This window comes from Onychostruthus taczanowskii, unplaced genomic scaffold (genome assembly GCF_017590055.1).
Source record: "Onychostruthus taczanowskii isolate IOZ18803 unplaced genomic scaffold, ASM1759005v1 scaffold149, whole genome shotgun sequence".
Taxonomy (NCBI): Eukaryota; Metazoa; Chordata; class Aves; order Passeriformes; family Passeridae; genus Onychostruthus; species Onychostruthus taczanowskii.
The window spans coordinates 307,985-320,120 of NW_024498674.1; the positions used below are offsets into that span (position 1 = coordinate 307,985).

The 12,136-nt window shown below is 39.9% G+C and overlaps 1 protein-coding gene across 8 annotated transcripts in view; it reads left to right on the plus strand.

Moving 5' to 3' along the window:
• SEMA4D (semaphorin 4D) overlaps positions 1-12,136 on the plus strand; it is a 101,489-nt gene that overhangs the window by 36,038 nt on the left and 53,315 nt on the right. The window lies entirely within an intron of this gene.

A 12,136-nucleotide genomic window follows, 5' to 3' on the forward strand; every position in this document is an offset into this window, starting at 1 on the left:
ATTCTGTTTAATCCTTGGTAAGTAACACTGATCAGACACCAGACAACAAGGGGAAAGAAAAGGCATATGTGCAGATGTGACTCTAGCAATAACCTGAAAAAATATTTTTGCTTAACTTTCTTTTTTAATATTCTAGAAGTATATTTTGTATATCCCATAAGTATATTCTCCAGAACATGACCAGTGTGAGAAGTGCTGAAACAAGTGGCAGTGTGGATCCTTGCCTTAGTTCTTTCAGCTAGGATCCCTGGTTGAGAAAGTGGTGTTAGGGGAATGCTGTTTTCTCTTGCCGTATTTGTAGGGAATGCCATTCTTCTCTCCATATGGCCTAAGCTGATTCAGTGTGCAGTGGGGGATGATGCTGGGAATTTTCATTGAATCTGAGAAGGAGCTGGAATGATGGTGCTTTTTGAGCAGTAATTTCCAAAGCAGCTGCTGACAGCCAAGTGCAGACTCCCATACCACCTTTGATGGGAAGATCTTTTGCTTGCCCTTTGCACAGTGATGAGATGTGTTTTTGGATGCCTGTCTTCTGCCCTGAAACCAGGGGTGTGTAGGGATGATGAGCACAGCATTTTGGGTCTGTTCACAGTAAGGCCCATCTTGCCATTCCTCTGTAGATACACACCTTCAGTATGGCACAGAGGGGGTAACGGTGATGCAATTCAGTTAGTAAAGATTTTGCTGTCATGGCACAAATTCTCGGGCCAGAGCAGAGGAGAAGTAAATTTGTGTGTTTTAAATCAGTGTGGCAAACACCCTACTTACATAATTTTCCTTTGAATTGTGAACTGGTTTTGCTTCTTAGAACAGGAGGCACTGTGTGTTTTCAACACTTATGGCACTGTCTTAGTGCTTTCTGATTTGATTTTCACGAATCTTATGCTTCAGTCACTTAACACACGCAAAATGAGGAAATGACACTATTTCCAACAGGAGAACTGGCTTGGTATGAGAAGTTTAATTTTGACCTTTATGGAGGCCCTTCGGTGGCTTTGGCTGCCGTCTCTGTTAGCCACATGTTATTTTAGATGAGTTACCTATGGCTATGACCCTAGGCATGCAATTGCTTTTGAAGAATTAAAAAAAAAAAATACTGCTTAATCATTACAGTATATTGCAGTTCTACTTCTTTTTCTCCATGTATAAAACCCCGAAATGACAGCCTTGCTTTCCTTGCTCTATATGTTTGATCATGAAAAGGCCAAATTTGGAAGGTGCAATTCTGGTTTTATTAGACATCTGGGAGAAAAAAATGTAAATTGAGATTTTTTTTTTTCCTCTCCTCATGCAGCAGGCTTGGCTCTCTGAAGAAGCAGCTCTTTGACAATACGTTCTGAGCTGTGAGCATAAAATTTTGACATTCAGTGCTGTGAGAACAGAACAAATGTTCACACACAGGTTTTGGTGTGGAATTTTGCTGGTTTGTTGTGGGTTTTTTTTGGTTTTTTTGTTGGTTTTTTTTTTTTTAACAGCATCTTTGGTCTGATTTTTGCCTGTCCTGTGCTACTGCCATAAATTTCCTGGGCGCACCAGATGATTATTGAAATTTTGGATATGCAGTGTATCTTAGTAAATTAAATGTGAATCCCACAGAGAAGCCATGCTTTTTGCAAATGGTGGTAAAAAACAGTTGAAAAATCTCTCCCCTTCTTGTTGCCAGTCTTCTAGAAGGTCTCAATGTTGAAGCAATGAAACCCAAAACATGCATGCGGTGTATTCAGACTACTACTCTTGGTGTCTGAAGGCTCTGTTTCCTTGCAAACAAAGTAAGGTGCTATTATTGTGCCATTTACAGGTTTTTGGTTGTTTTTTTTTTGTCTGTTTTGTTTATTTGTTTTTAGTTTTTTGCTCATGTTGTTTTGTTTGTAATTTGGCATAACCATTAACTGCCTTAGACGGTGATCTAGAAGAGCCAGGCAAAATTGAAGGTCCCATTGTGCTTAGTACCATGATGAATGTATTTGCTGTTTCCTAATGGATTTGCAGCACTGTTGATTTCAGAGTTCTCTTGGATGCACAGTGAATAGATTTTGAACTAGTGGGTAATGGGATTATTTTTCAGTTGGAAAATCACACTTACTCTTATTTGTACTGCTAGATGCACCAGAAGTTAATCCTTTGCTGCAGTATATCTCCTTGAAAAATCATGTTTTAAGCTGCTGCCAGAGAGATGCTAACAGATGGGAAACTGGAGAAATGTGCCTCTTAAGTTTGCAGTGTTAAAAGTCACTGTATGTTCTGTATCTGTACTATGTGTAAAAGCAGTAACTTCACATAGGAGACTGACCTCAGGTTCATTCTTGCCTGGTTATGCCACTTCCAGTACTCTTGTCCTGTACATCCCACATGGATAGGCAGCATCCTGACAGCTGAAACCAGCTGTCACAGGTGTGAATGGCAATTAAACATGGCACTTTGCCTGCGGCACCTGCAGCAGTTGTTTTAAATCTTTATTTCCTGATAGCTGTTTTACACAAGCATTGGATAGAATTTAAATGAACAGAAGTTCCTAATTTCGTGGCTGTGCTTATATGAGTCTGTAACACTGAGGTATTTTAAAATTGTCCATCACTTAGCTTCCTCGATTGGATGTTGTTTACATTACCAAATAATCCATTCAAATATTTAAAAACAAGCATTCCAAGATTCAATTTGAATTCAAATTTACTAGTCTGTTGCCTTTCTTCAAAATACAAGTATTGCCACAAATGTTGTCAGTAATGTGCTATCTGCATATGATATATGCAGATACTGAAGTATTTTAATATAAATATGAACAAAATATTTTCAAGAATTTTTGTATGCTTTTTGCAAAGGTTGTAGCCTTGGCATGCTAGCCAGACTTTGAACTGTAAAAGAGAGTATAAAGAGTGCAGAATGTTTTTTAACATGGACTGAACTGTGAGCAGATGGCTTCATTAAATTCTTTTTAGGCAAGGAAAGCAGTTGCTGCTTTTGGAACAAAATTGGCTAGAGCAACTACTTATACTTTGCAGTCCTAAGTGTGTGGCAGATAGAGTATTTGTACAACTCTGTGTAAAAAAAATTGGTCCATGTACCTTCAAAATATACATGCAGGAGAGTGGTGTGAAATGATAGGTATGAATTAGAACAAAGGACCAAACGTTTCATTGGAAAACTTTCTGTGTGTGTTTCTCTGCTAGTTGATTTTTTGTTCCTTGACCCCAAAATTCTGTTCTTTGCCACAAAATCCTTTGTTTTACTCTTTTTGTGCTTCCTTTCTGAAGAGCACAGTGGAAAAATACATTTATAACTAAATGTAACAAAATGGAGTTATAAGTGGATTTTGAAGCAGAGTGATACCAGAAAGGTAATTTTCTTCTTTTAGAATATAAAAAGCTTCTGGCAGAACTGTGTCAAGACCATGGTTACTCAGGGTTTCAGTGTTCTTGTGTTGATCATAGTTTTGTGTGTACACTGTGAATTCTTGCTTTGCTTGTACCTAAGCTGCAGTTAGGTACTTGATGCTCAATTCTCTCCTGATCCTTCTAGCTCCAGTGTTAAAAAAGAACTTGTAAAGTTTGGGTAAAGGCAAATACTCTCAAGTCACAATATTTAAATGTCCTCCTACAAGTAGAATGTCTGTTGAGCTTCAAAGATAGCTTAAGGAGGAGAATTTGGAGGGGTGTTAGGTCCTTTCAGAGTTGAGTGTTTCCTTTAATTTGTTGTCTTTAAAATTAAATTTGAAGGCAGTGAACCTGGTATCTGGGAAGACAGTGTCCTGCTATAATGCTGACTTTATTGGTATTGATTGCAGCATATCCATTCTTTTGCCTGTGAAATGCCTCTTCATTACAAATTAGATGTTAGCTTTAGTAGTGGAGGAGGACTGGTGTGTCTGCTGCTGGTAGGTCTGAACTTGAGTGTTAAGGTTTGTCTGTTGGTATATGGTATATTCTGGGGAATATAAAACAAGGGCTGTAAACAAGCTTCTTTGTTGGTTTCAGCTCTGTTAAAATGCCTCTAGCAGATAATCTGGGACAGTAGTATTGGGATTAATTTGTTTTTTATGATTGAGTCAGGGGAATGCCTTTATTTATCAAGGTGCTTGTGTACCAGTTTTTTCCACCATAATGAACCAAATAACTGAGCGTAGCAGTTGTGTGGAAGTTTGTTGCGAATGTTAACACGTATTTGCATAATAGATCAAGACCATAGTTTTTAGTCAGTTGCTTTTTTAAGGATAAGTTCGTAATGTACACATGCATCGTGGAAACTGGCTGAGCCAGACATCATATTGCTGGAGGAAATTTTGTGCTTAATTAGAATCAATGCATTCCACATGAGAGCAGAAAATGACCTTGAATTTTGGAGGATGAATTACTGGCACATTACTGGCCTTGTTTGAAGTTTCTCCCTGTGTTATTTGCACCGTGGATTCTCTTGTTAAGCTTTGTATGTCTATGATACCTTATTTTAGAATGCTGTCTTTTACCTGTGTGTTTTCCAGAACTGTATGTGGTAATAAGAGAGCTGGACAGACTTCTGTTGTGATAGAAGTATCTGAGCAGATCCACTGTAAATGCAGTTCTGGCCCTAGCTGTCTCACGCCTGACATTGTCCATAAGACAAAGCTTTTGGACTTACGCTGGTTCATGTTTATGAAAACAGTCGTGGCTGTAAGTGGGGCAGTTCACCCCTGCCCCATGGTGTATCAGGTATTCGCCAAGATTTGCAGGATTTTTCTTACTACACTTCTTTCCTCTCCGCCTCTTTGTTGCTGACAGGTGCAGCACTGCTTCGTCAGGTTGTGGGCACCCTAGTGGACAGGTGTTCTAGATTCTAGATTGCACCCATTTTCACCTTCCATTTGAACAAGAACTGAATGTTTTATAACCATATTTCTGGTACATCACTGAGTGTTAGCAATATATGCTATGAAAAGTAGTCTGGTTGAACGCCAGGCCTTGCACGTCCTCTGGACTTGCACTCAGTCCTATATTTGTGTCTGTCATTCTTTATTGATGTTTTGCAAACAAAGACTGCTAAGCCATTCAGACATCTGGGCTGAATCACATTTAACCAGCTTATGTGAGCAAATGTTTCTACCCATTCAGGTAGTGAAATGTTAAGCCTGGGATGTTCTGCACAGAGATGAATGGCTTAGTGTGGTTATGATTTCACTAAATTCACTCAGCTTGTTCTAACTATGGCCTTTTCCTCATAAAGGCAGAAAAGATTGCCGCTTTGCAGTCTAGGTTTAATCTTTCAACCGATGGAAATTCACTGCTTTTGCTCTTGCTCTGTTTAGCTTCTGTGAGCCACAGACCCTTTATAAGCAGAAGCAAAGGAAAGGATGTCTGCAGACATTTTGCAGATCAGATGCCTCTTGTGTCTGGTCAGCCTTGGTTTGGACCAAATAGTACACAACATCTGAAGACTTTTTTTTTTTTTCTAGCTTGGTAGTGTTTTTCTCTGCTGGTCGAGTAAATTTTCAACTTCCTTGGAACTGGAGATGTAATAATGATCTGTATTTTAAGAAGATAAGATGTCTGCTAAGACTGGAGTGTAAGTAATTCTTAATTGGAGTCTGCTTTGTTTCCAGATTTTTCCTAATATGTGGCAGAGGAAAATGAATTTGGCATTCCCATATTCACTCCTGCAACTTTTACCTGATTGTCAGTGCTGTAGCTCATAGGTGTGAACAGCTTCACGCTACTCTGAGATGCCGCAGAAAGTGGCCCAGGAGCAGGGTGAGAGGAAGGCCAGTAGTCCAAGGATACAGCCTTAAGCCATGGCTTCAACTTCTGCTTAATTGAGTAACTGCAGTTGCCTCTTCCATGTCCTTTTGCTCCCTTCCCTAACCTCTTGTGCTGCTGATGCTGTGTCTCCTGAGTGAGATCTTTATGATGATGGGACTGTAGAGTGTCCTGGTTAAAATCTTCATCTTATTCCCCTGAGATAGCTTTCTTCTGAACAGCTGTCTGATTTTTAAATTTGATTTAATCTCCACTGTAATGTGCGGCATGTTACTTGCCCAAACAGGCTGTGCCTGTTCTGTTCTTGTTCTTCTTCTTCTTCTCTTTAGTGCTTAATGCAAATCCTGCTAATCAGTGGTTGTTTCTGTTTCAGGTATCTGACTCATTGTTACATTAGCTTCCTCAAGTCCCTATAGTATTGTTTGCAGAGTGGACTGGTAACTTGACTTTCAGACCAGTGGACTTGCCTTGTCCTTCTTCTGCTGGTGATCAGCCTTCTGCAGTCTCATGGATATAATTGTCACAGACTGTCTTCTAAAGGTGACATGTCATCCTTTCTAATCCAATAGAGTTTAATCTTCTGGACTACAAACAATTGACATTATTGAAATTGGATTTGACTATATTTTATATTCTCTAAGCATTTTTATTTGCTGATCTCTGTTTAAATTTGGCAAGCTAGCAGCAGGAACAACTCCATGTTCCTCCATAGCTTTGCTGCTATGAAGACCTCTTCCTTTGAGAAATACTTTTTACTTTTTCAAGTCTTCTGGTGTGCTGCAGTAACACACTGAAGTGTTTGCTTTATCTGCTTTAATAGATCACTTTAAGGTCTAGTAATCTTATTTGTCTCAATTTTAAGATGAGAGGGCAAGGATTGGAGGACTACAGATTTTTATTGGATGAGCATTTCACCTGAAAAATACCATTCAGCTCCAGATTATTTAGTCTCAGGCAATCCAAATGATGGCACATTTATTCCTTTAAATCATGCATCTGTGCTGTTGATATCCCAAGAACAGGCTATGTGCTTTGCTGTCTGAGAGAGTGCTTCTTGATGCTTGTTGGTCTGAAAAATTATCAATCATCCTGGAGTCGAAAGTATGAAACAGGACCCTGTATAGGAGTGGGAGAGAGAAGTCCACCTGACCCGTGCTTCTTCTGGCAGCATGGAAGAGAGTAGGGGGTCTGGCATGGTCTTTGCTTGCACTCGCACCTCTTGCATATCACCAGCTCATGGAGAGGGGTTTATTTAGGGTACAGGGTTTGGCTGCTGGAAGACCAGATAGCGAGCTCCTGAGGGAGCAGGCACTTTTTCAAATCTGTCTGCATTCATATGCATGATTTTGGAGGGGTGTTTTCTAAGCTTGTGTGTACTGAAAGTGTGGTTGTACCATCCCCGTGGCAGGCATGGGTCCTTCGGTGCAGTTGGAGGAGTCTGTGGTGGCAAGGGAGTGGCTGCTGGAATGAGGTAGCTCTGGCAGGTGTCGAGGTAGCTGTGAAGGAGTGTAGTGAGTGGCTGAGAGATCCTCACAGAGGAGGGTAGAAAGTGATGGGAGGTGCTCACAAGCAAGCTGTACTACCAGCTCCTCAGACAGTTAAAGGGACAGATAAATAATGCTTATTAAACTTGTTTTGCCCCTGAAGCCTTATGAAGTGACTAAGTAGGAGAGAACTATTTCACGAGTGACATAAGCATTGAGATGTGTAAGCTAAACGTAGTGCAAACTTGCACTGAATTGCTGAAATTGCAACTTTTACAAGCCACACAAAAATCCTCACTAGGCAGCTTCTCGCCTTCTTTCTTTTGGGGCTGCTGAAGTCTTCACGTCTTTCTGATTAGTAAAATCTTACTTTTTTGAGCTGTTGTTCAAGTGCCCTACCAAGAAAAGGCTTTCATTGAGTCCATTTTGACATTGCAGTAGGCTTCCTGAGCCAGGCTTTCACCAGCGGCCTCTGTGTGCCACTGGGGCTGGTGGAGTGCTCTGCTCAGTAGCTGTTTTCCCACGTGTGGTCACCTTATGTTTTTGCAGTTACTGTGTCCTTCAGAGGTGATGCACTTGATCTCAGGCTCTTGCACTCTTTCTCAGACATAGAACTGGCAACTACACTCTCATGTGTCAGAGAAGCTTGAACATAATGCATGTCTCTGAGAGCTGGAAAATGTACCAGAGCACTGGAGAGAAGACAGATGCCATTGACAGGTTCTGACCCTTGGATGAAAACTGACTCATCACCCATGGACTGGTCTGAGTGATTGCTAGTCAGCAGCTCATCTTGGTCAGGACTTGACCAAATTGTTTTCAGGACATGTATTCTCAGGAACTGTCCAGTGAAGCCTCTCTCTTGTTAAACAGGCAGGACTCCTGTAGGAAATCTTGCAAAAAATCCTGTCGTAGGTAGAGTGAAGCAACCAGTTTTCATCATCTGACAAGCAGTGGGAGTTGCATCTTAGGTTCCTTGTGCATCATGAGTAATTTAGAGAACTTAGGTGAATGTCAGCAAGATGAAACTTTTATATCACTGATTAAACATACAGGAAATAAACCTAATTCTTTAGCTTGTCAAAAGCATGTCATTGTCTTGGTGAAGGTTCATTTGGAGCAGTACTTTCAAATGTTAACAGTTAAAATTTTTTGCATCATTTTGACAATGGTAAGTAAGCAATGGCTTTTTCTCCTGCTGAGGGGTGATGCCATTTAGCATGAACTGAGGCAACACAGCATGAGAAGTGCTTTGCTTGCAGTTTTGAGGGAGGGGTCAACTGTTGTGAAGTTGTATCACCATTTTCTGTCACTTAAGTACTGGATATGCCACCAGCCTTTCAGACCATGTTAGAATTCAAAAAAACTTTAACTTATTCAGATACTTTTGAAGTGCCATGGCTTAAAAGAGCTAATGATAAAGTGCACAATGCCCATTGTGTTAGAAAGATAGAGAAGCTGTTTGAGCATAGATACTCTGGTACCTATATTTTTTCTGCAGAGTGATTACTAGTTTCAGACTTTCTCAGAGAGCAATCAGGGAAGTTTTGTTATCAGTAAGAAGCAGCTTGTGTTGTGCCTCAAGGTGTGCAGTTCGCTGACCTTGCTGGTGAGCAACATTGCATGCAAATGGTAGTTCAGTTTCTTATGTGTCACTGAACAACATATCGGTTGTTAAAGACGGTGTTTTGCCAAGCAGAAATATGTCTGCAGCCTGTAAGAATAAGGGAGCTTAAATGAAGCTTGCTGGCAAACAGTCCAGCAGGAGATAGGATTCTTAGAATGACAGATCTCATTATTTTTGTTACTATCTTAAAATTGTAGAGGAGTGGTAGCAAAGCAGCTAATACATGGATGTTAATCTCGAGTACTGATTTCAGTTTGTAGTGTGTATACTCATGGTTACCTTGGATGACTTCTAATAGATCTGCAAAAGCTACTTAAGAAAAGCAAGCTGATTGTTAGTAGATTTAAATTCTCAGTGCAAGTCTGCACATCCTATAGGAAACTTGAAGATTAGTGGGGTTTTTTTTTCATTAGTGGATTCAAAGAAGTTTAGATAATAATTTGCTGGAAAGAAAACTGTATATCAGAAGTTGCTCTGCAAATAAGTAACATTGCTGGGTTCACATTTTAATAATGGGACGTTGTTCTGGGGTTCTTTTTTTGGCATAAACTCTGCAATAGTTTAAAGCTAATATTCTTATTAGAGAAAATTGGGGAAATTATCAAGGGACAGTGAGAAGCAAAAGAATGCTTTAGTAAGAGTCATTCATTTTTTTATTGTTTTAAGTTTGCCTTTATCAAACAAAAATAAAAACCAAAACATACCACCAGATTTTTAGCAGATAAGCTCCATAGCAATTGAAATTTAAATTTAGAAAATTATTGCAACAAAATTAATACAATAAAGAACTTAAACCTTTAAAGTTTAATTTATTTGAATTAATGTAGAAGGATAATACTTGCTTTGCTTTGTAGAAAGGGCCCATTTATTTTATAAGCTGTATGGGGGCTTTTGTTAGTTTCTTGCTTTATTAAGCCTGCTTTAGAAGGGAGGGGTATTTTGTGCTGTAGAATGACGCTTGGAATACAGACACTGAAGGTGTCCTCTTGAGTCCTGTCTCTGCTTGTTCTGGGTTGTGCACCAAGGAAAGGGGATATAGCAGTCTTAAGGATGTTCTTCTTTGCATGTTTTACAGTATCTGATGACCTCAGAAACTTACAAAGGGATACAGGGAAGCAGCTAATAGCTTGAACACTTCTGCAGAATCTGCTTCACAAGTAGCGTTAGTTGCCACTGAATTCTCTGACATATCTCTCTTGTTTGGGATTAACTTTTACATTTGGCTCAGCTTAACCTAATTTTTCAACTCTGACATTTGAAATGTGAAAGCTGTAAGTGTTCCGGGGTGGGAATCTCTAGTTTGAGATAAGACATGAAGGGTCGTTGCTGTGGCATTTGGAGGTCAGCATTGCCAAGGAAAGCTTTGTTTCTCTGCTAAGCCCTAAACCTTGTAGGAAGCACATAAATCTCATCTTGCCTCTAATGCCTTTGTGTAATTTTCCAGTTCTGCTTTTCTGTAATATTAAAACCCCTCAAATTTAGCTTTCAACAGCTAGAAACTTGAAGTAATTTTCTGTTTTATCAACGAAGTTTGAGGCAGAACCTCTGTGGTGTGCATATCTCCTATCTTTTGGTGTAGTGCAAACAAGGTTTTCCAAGTTAATTATCGAGTGTTATAATGACTTTCTCTGCAGCATTTCATTTGGCATAAGAAAAAGCTCATTTTAGGCTTTGCAGGAGTTAAAATCCCAGTAATGCTCATGAGAATGTTCTGCGAGCAAAGCTTCTATTAATCCTGTTCCTGACATGCTCACGCATAATTTGATGTGAAACCTGAAGCACTTGTACTGAAAGATCTGCACCTGTGTTTTTGGATGTATGAAAAGCAGTGATATGGGCAGAAACCAATACCCAGTTACTAGGTACAGGTCAAAATGACCTTTGCATTGTTAATATCAGCACAAGGGTTGTATTGAGGCAGGAACAGTTATGATCAATGCTGTATAACCCCACAGAGTATATGTGACTGCACATGATTAATCACTGCATTTGCGGAAGATATCCCAAAGTCAGAGGGTTTTGGGTTTTGGTTTTTTTTCCAAACTCCTGAGTCAGTCATTGCTGAGTTGTTGCTGACTGAGTTCTGCTTATGTTTAACAAGTTCTGTTCTGTGCAAACATTTTTGTATTTGCTGGTATCTGTAATTTCTTTGTACCTCTTATAGAAGAGTGCAGATTCCCTGGCTGTACATAGTTTAAAAACCAGCAAAGGTTATTAGTGAGCAGTGGTAATCTAAGGATGATTTGTAAAATCTATGTCTGTGCTGTCTGTGGAAAGCACTAGCAGCGTATTTCAGAAGTATGTTTCTGTTACTTTTCAGCATAAAAATTGAGAGGGTTGATGTAGAGTTTTTAACACAGTAAAAAAGGGTAATAGCCAGATCTTAAACACAGCAAAATCCCAAACCTTTTAAAATGCTTGCCACTGATGCTGTTTGCATTAGCTACATCTGTTAGAGTGAGATGATGATTTCTTAGATTTCTAGGCTATTTTACTGTTTCTTGCTTGGTAAGAAAACATGAGGTGCATTTTGCTGTTGGAGATGATCTCAGCTGTTTAAAATGACCCTTTCAGTGTGTGGTGAATTCTGAATTTTGACCTTAGATGTCATGTGTCGTGTTTTGAGTGAGGTTGGCTGGGACATGTAGTTGTGCCGTGGGATGTGATCTTTGCCAGTCCTTAGGGACAGTGGGATTTCTTGAATATGCTAGCAAGTGTAATCGTAACACGCTTGTGGCAAGGGTTTAAGCTGATGAGAAGGAATTGTAGTTGCTTGTCACTGGCAGAATAAAGGAAGCTGTTCTCATAATGATGTTGCAGCAGAAGAGCAGTGTTTACTGTTTGGGAAGTGGTGTTACCCTTGGGTGGACTTCTGTCTTTTCAACATCTTTTTCACAGGCAGTCCTGCAGAAAACTCCGTACCTCATGGGTGCTATACAGCTTTAGAGATGTCTGTCACAGGTCTAGTCATATACAACCCTCAGACCTTCAGGGTTTTCTTTCATGGACCAAGATCTCTCATCTCTTCCTCACTTTTTCTTAGTTTGGCCCTGAGATGAGGCAAGGAGGACTTGGAGTGAGTCTTAACACTTGACACTCCCATTTTTAACCCCTGCCCAAGGAAGGCCCAGACTTACGTTTCCCATAGTGTTGCACTTGTATTTCAATCTGCCACAAGCTGTCATGGCCACTGAAAGGGACACTGTGTGTGGATTTAAACTCCGTTGATTCAGCCCCTCCCCAAAGCAAATTTTTAGCCTGTGGAAGTTGATCAGTTGACCTCCCTGATCAGTTGCACACTG